This window comes from Bolinopsis microptera, chromosome 5 (assembly GCF_026151205.1).
Source record: "Bolinopsis microptera isolate Bmic1 chromosome 5, MBARI_Bmic_1.0, whole genome shotgun sequence".
NCBI lineage: Eukaryota > Metazoa > Ctenophora > Tentaculata > Lobata > Bolinopsidae > Bolinopsis > Bolinopsis microptera.
The window spans coordinates 2291223-2297664 of NC_087076.1; positions in this window are offsets into that span (position 1 = coordinate 2291223).

A 6442-nucleotide genomic window follows, 5' to 3' on the forward strand; every position below is an offset into this window, starting at 1 on the left:
GACATCAAGGTAACAAGAGGAGTTAAGCAGGGTGATCCTTTGAGTTCTATCCTGTTTAATCTTGTTGTCGAGATGGCACTCTCAAAAATACCCGACAGACTCGGAATAGGCTACCTAGGTCATAGACTATTCTATATGGCCTTTGCAGATGACCTCGTCATCCTGTCAAGGAGCCAGCTAACGAATCAAACACTCGTAGACAGAGTGACAGAGCAATTGGGCCTTGTAGGTCTAGAGTTGCACCCGAACAAATGTAAAAGTGTCGCCGTCCGAGCTGACGCCAAGAGGAAAACTACCTTCGTGGATTCCACACAAACTATAAGAGTGAATGGGTCAGAGATCCCTGCTCTTAACTCTGAAGGTTGGTATAAGTACCTCGGCATTAAGGTCAGCAGCAGCGGTATGCCCCAGGGCGGATATACGGATGAGATCAAGCTACTTCTTGAAAGAGTAACCAGAGCACCCCTGAAGCCACACCAGCGGATGTTCATTCTTCGAACTCACATACTACCTCGGTTTAACCACCGTATGATGTTCGAAAAAGTAGCTTGCAAGACCCTCACCGAAATCGACATCCTTGTACGAGAGTATGTCAGAAGGTGGCTGAAACTCCCGAAGGACGTCCCAGTAGCAGCATTCTACACTGACGTTCCTTCGGGTGGACTAGGCCTCCTTTCTCTACGAACAAGAATCCCTCTACTGAAAAGACAGAGAACTGAGAGGATGGCGGAATCCTCAGATCCGATAATCCGGTTATTGGTTCACCAAGAGCCTTCAAAGACTCGCCTGACGATAGGGAAGAAAAGATGCAGGATTTTTGGAAAAAACTACCACTCCAAATCCCAACTAGCCAGTATAACTAGGGAAAAGTTCTGGTCAACCTGCGATGGCAAGGGTTTACGAACGGTAGTACCCATTAACACCAGTAAGTCCAGCTTCAAACTATTATCAGACGACAGGACCTCTTTGAAGGCGGCCCAATACCTGGGCGCTATCAGTGTACGCCTTAACTGCCTTGGTACCCCCCTCAGGAACAACAGAGGCGGGATGAAGCCAGCAATCCACAATTTGTGCGATAAATGTCCAGGCCAAAAGTTTGCGTCCCTAGGACACATCAGTCAGACGTGCCCGGCAACACACGGCCTGCGAGTCAAAAGACACGATAAAGTTGTCACCAGACTCGCGAAGCACTTTAAAGGAAAGGAAAATACGCTGACAGTCTTGGTCGAGCCCCAACTCAAGTACGGTAATCTGCCAATGCAGAAACCCGACTTAGTGATTAACACCGGCTCCACAGTCGAGATTATCGACATCCAGATTAAAGCAGACCAGGGAATTCCCCGCGATGAAGACATTGATGAAACTGTCAAGAAGGACAAATATGATACCCAGGAGTGCAGAAGAGCCGCCTACCTGGCTCTCGGGGTAACACCTGGTAGCCTACCGTGTAATGTGAATGCTTTCACCCTCACGTGGAGAGGCAACCCCGCCCCTCACTCATACAAGTTAGCCAGACGTCTGGGCTTCACCTCGATCATGAAGTACCTAATTGCTGACGCCCTGGTTGACACTTGGGGGATGTTTGTTGTTTGGAACTGTACCTCCTAACAACTCCCGCAAACTACTTACAGCATGTGATCCACATTAATACCATAAACAAACTTCACGAAAGAACCTTGAACCAGAATATTTTACCCTTGTCTAATCCTGGCGAAAGAACACGACTAATCTAAATAGCTCCAGTATGGGTTTAACCGAATTCCACACAAAATAAACTAAACGTCCGACTCTCGGGAACGACAAAAAAAAAATGGTGGATTCGGTTGTATGACAGTGCAAGCGTAAAGCCGCCTCCTCGGAGGTGGACCGTTTGCACTCGATAGAAAAGCCTACTGCTATTCAGCAACAGCGGGCCATATCGAACGCATTAAAACTCAGTTTTAATACTTTCAACACTACTATATAACAAATAATTTGAGGATGTCAAGTGAGGCCAGGAGCCCAATGTCCATGTGTTGCTAAAGATCAAAGATCTGTGGGGGTGTTGCAGGGTGTGTGAAGAGGTGCCACTGTCGGAGATGAAGCTCTAACCGAAGATGAGTAGATCATGGAACACAACCTCATAAATCATCAGATCATCCAAATCCCCTCCCTTACCCCATCCCTTAAAGTCTATGTAACACATGGACTGCCGGCTTCTGGTTGAACACATCCTTGAATTATTTGTATTTTCTGTAGTTTTGGAGAGTATGATCTACTTGTTATTGATTTATCGGAAAGTTCTTACACTATTGTTATGATATTGGAGAGTGTCTATATAATGATAATGATAATGATATTGATTAATTTGAGTATGAGTTATTCTTTAGGATTGATTAGATTTTATATATTTATTTACTTGAATTTAGTATGAATATGAATTATTCTCTAAATTGACTTACTTATTGAACTATTCAAGTTTATTGTACCTTGACTCCTAGCCTTTTGTGGCAGGTTTGTCAAACAGACATGCCTGCCACAATGTTTCCTGTTCAAAGGAACCCCCATTTATCTCTACTGTCTTCACTCTGAAGCCTGTAGTTCATCTGCATCCCTCCCCGAACATAATAAATAATCCAAAAGGAACCCTCCACCACCCCCACCCACCCTCCCAAAACAGAACATGAATAGATCCATCCACCACCCCCACCCACCCTCCCCAAACAAAGCATGAATAGATCCATCTACCACCCCCACCCACCCCCCCTATCATGTCACCATATGTCTTATTATTTAATTAATTATTTCATTAAATTACCTTTCAGTTTCAACATGCAAATCAATGAAATTTTCAAGTGTCTCTCAACATCAATTCCCTGGCTTCAACTCATTACCACCAGACCACCACCCATGATCTATATATTTCAGGCGAAGCTGACTCGATGAAAGTGGCACCTCGGAGGCACCTGGCACACCCCCATGATCTTGTTTTCCGTGAATATGGTATTAAAGAAAGACACCAACACCAAGACCGCAGCAACCCCCAACCGTACAGCAAAGGATATAGCAAAGGACCCAGCCAAAAAGGCCCCGAAGAAAGCCACCAAATCAGGAGAAACCTCGAAACCGGACATCAGGTATGATAAATGTCCCTGTGGAACTAGTGATAAAACCTCATGGATTATTGATTGTACCTCTTGCCCTCAAACCTGGCACAGCAATTGTTGTAATCTAAAAGGTATTTCCGAACAGTTTGTTACACAGATAGAGGATTGGCTCTGTCCGCTTTGTTTCAGTGCCCCTGGCGTGACCATCCGTAACAACCAACAGATCGAGACTTTACTTCTCAATATGTCTAATCTGAGGAATAAAAACATTGATCTTGAAGAAACTGTCATGAAAATGGAGGAGAAACTAACTTCGCTGATATCCAACACAAACGATCTCGGAGCTACCACCAAGACCATTTCTGAGAGAATACTCAAGCTAGGAGACATTGAGCTACATATTCAACATCGGACCCTCCAAGAAGGTCAGGTTGATGAGAAACTTAAAACTATGAAAAATCAGATCACTGAGCTTCAGTCTAGTATGGATGACCTTAAGAAATCAACTGCCTCCTCAAGCAGCCCTCAAATCACCCAAGCACCATCAAGCTCTCAGCCCTGGGTCCATCCTAGTCGTGTCACACCACCCACCCACCCACTCACCCACCCACCCACAGTTGTCCCTGACCCCACAACTACCATAGAGCACAATCAGAAAAGCTTCACCGACCTCAAACTAGAATTCATCAATGAAGATACAGCCTCAAATATCACCACATCACTAGAGTCATTGTCATTTGTGTCTGAATCAGGCCGCTCAACTGTTGCATTCGGAGCTCCTTACACGTATACAGGTTCCAAATCTGGTGCCGATGCAACCCCAATCCCCCTGGTGCTTCAGCCGATACTGGAGAAAATCAATGTCCTACAAAAGGAATTATTCTACGAACAGCACCCCACCTTCAAGTCACATCCTGAGAGGCATCCTTCACCTCCTGTCATCAATTCATGTCTCATAAATAGGTACGAAGGCCCTAATAGTTCACTTCCCAGCCACTCAGACGACGAGCCCACTATAGATGTCGAATCATCCATTTTCACACTGTCCCTCGGCCAAGAATGCTCCATCCAGTTCCTTGACAAAAAGTCTGGTGTCAAGTCTGACCTAACATCCACCCACCGATCACTCTATCATATGACAAGAAAATCACAAGACTTTTTCACTCATTCAATTCCAGAAGGTAACGTCACCCAGGACATCAGATATAGCCTCACGTTCAGATCAGTTAACTGGAAAAACAAAAACTCTACAATCTTGATAGGAGATTCAAATACAGGAATGCTCAAGTTTGGGACTAATAAACGTAATACATTTGGTGAACTCATGCCTGGCCTTAAAGAATGGGCGCCTATAATCAACAACATTGACCCTTACAGCTGTCAATCCTACAGCAATGTTGTTATCATGTGCGGGATAAATGATATAAAGCAACCTCAAAGTAACGTCAGAAGTGTATGTAGTTCGCTGTTAACAAAAATAAAAGAAATTAAGCTGCTGAACCCTAAATGTTTTGTTTATGTTTGCCCGCTGCTTCCTACTAAAATTGCTGATTTGAATAGAAAAGTTAACTTGTTTAATGAACTGCTGACGAACGGTCTTACATCTATGAGTTCTGGTGTTCAGAGTGTGCAAGGTTTTAATGGCTTTGCTGATCATTATGGCATGTTGGTCCATCAATTGTCCAAGACAGTTGATCGACAAAACAGGCCTGACACGCTTCACCTTAACGAACTAGGTGCTAGGGTCCTTGCTGGCTTAATTAAACAAACCATATTTTCCAGGCTCCACCGAGGAGTTGATAAACGAAGAGGACCGACTAGCAGAGTTGACGGGAGACCCTTCAGTTCAGTTGCCAGAGGAGGAGGCGGGTACAGTTACCAGGTATGGTAACTTTCTCAAATAAGGAAAAATGCAGTCACTGCCTTAAGAGCTTATGTTTAGGTCAAAAATTTGTTGAATTTTTTAAATGTAATTGCATTATACATGAAAAATGTTTCAAAAACTCTGAAGCAACCGTGATCAACTCAAATTACTTTTGTAGTCAGTGCAAAGCGCTAATCCTTAAACAGTACAACCCGTTTAAAGATATGATTAGTAAGTCGGATAACAATAACAACGACCCCTTGATTCTGAAAATGTCACAAGTTCTAGAATATTGTAAGCCTTACTCCACCAACAAATTTAATAACGAACTTAGTGCCGATCTTCATAAAAATGGTGGCTCTTTCTTCCTGAATATCGACGGCAATAAAAGCAACTTCGACCATCTCATATCTGAATTAGAGTGCCTCAAACACAATTTCCCTATCATAGGCCTTGCCGAAACCAATATTAGCCCAGAAGAGAGTTCCGTTTACCCTATTAATGGATTCAATAGTTTCTGCCAGACTACAATGCATAACAAATCGAAAGGAACGGGCGTTGCAGTTTATGTTCACAATGCTTTTAATGCAGTCGTTAATGTAGATGTATCAAACGTCACCAGTAATTTAGAAAGCCTCTTTGTGACTATTCATCAAGAATCTAAAACTATAAACGTAGGAGTAATCTATAGACCCCCTAGTGGAGACATTGACGAGTTTCTCGCTGAGCTACAAGTAATTATGGGTAAACTCCCAAAGTTAAATGTACATGTAATGGGTGATTTTAATATTAACCTCCATAACGGCAATAGAAGATGCACACAAGAATTAGAAAACATAATGCTCGGATTAGGGTACTCACCAACGATATCTATCCAAACACACGAAAAGCCTGGATGTAAACCATCCTGTATTGATAATATTTTCACTAATGAAATCGAAAGCACGTTGTTTACAGGAACGTTGCAACTCAATGTTTCTCACCACCATGCCATCTTTCAAATCAATAGTTGTCTTAATTTTGTAGCTGATGAACCTAAACTTAAACACGCACAATATTACGACTATAGCACCTCAAATGTAGACGCCTTTCTCACATCAATTGATAATGAACTACATACCAATCCTCCTGAAAACTTCAGTAGTTTCTGCACTACTTTTCAGAAGCACCTAGACGAGGCATTCAAACTTGACAAACCGAAATTATCTAAACGTAACGCTTTGAACAACCCATGGATTACTAGTGGTATTGTTACCTCAATTCGAACGAAAGACTCGCTCTATGATTTGTGGAAAAAGTCTCAGAAGAAAAAATGTTTATTGCTAACTAATAATAATAATATTAAACGCGAGGAGTGTAATTGCCTCACTTGTATGAATATAGCAAAAAGATACCTTGAATATAAGGATTACAGGAAGCATCTCAAGGTACTTATTGACCGTGTCAAGAAGAATCATTATGCAGGTAAATTAACTGACTGCTCTGGTGATAG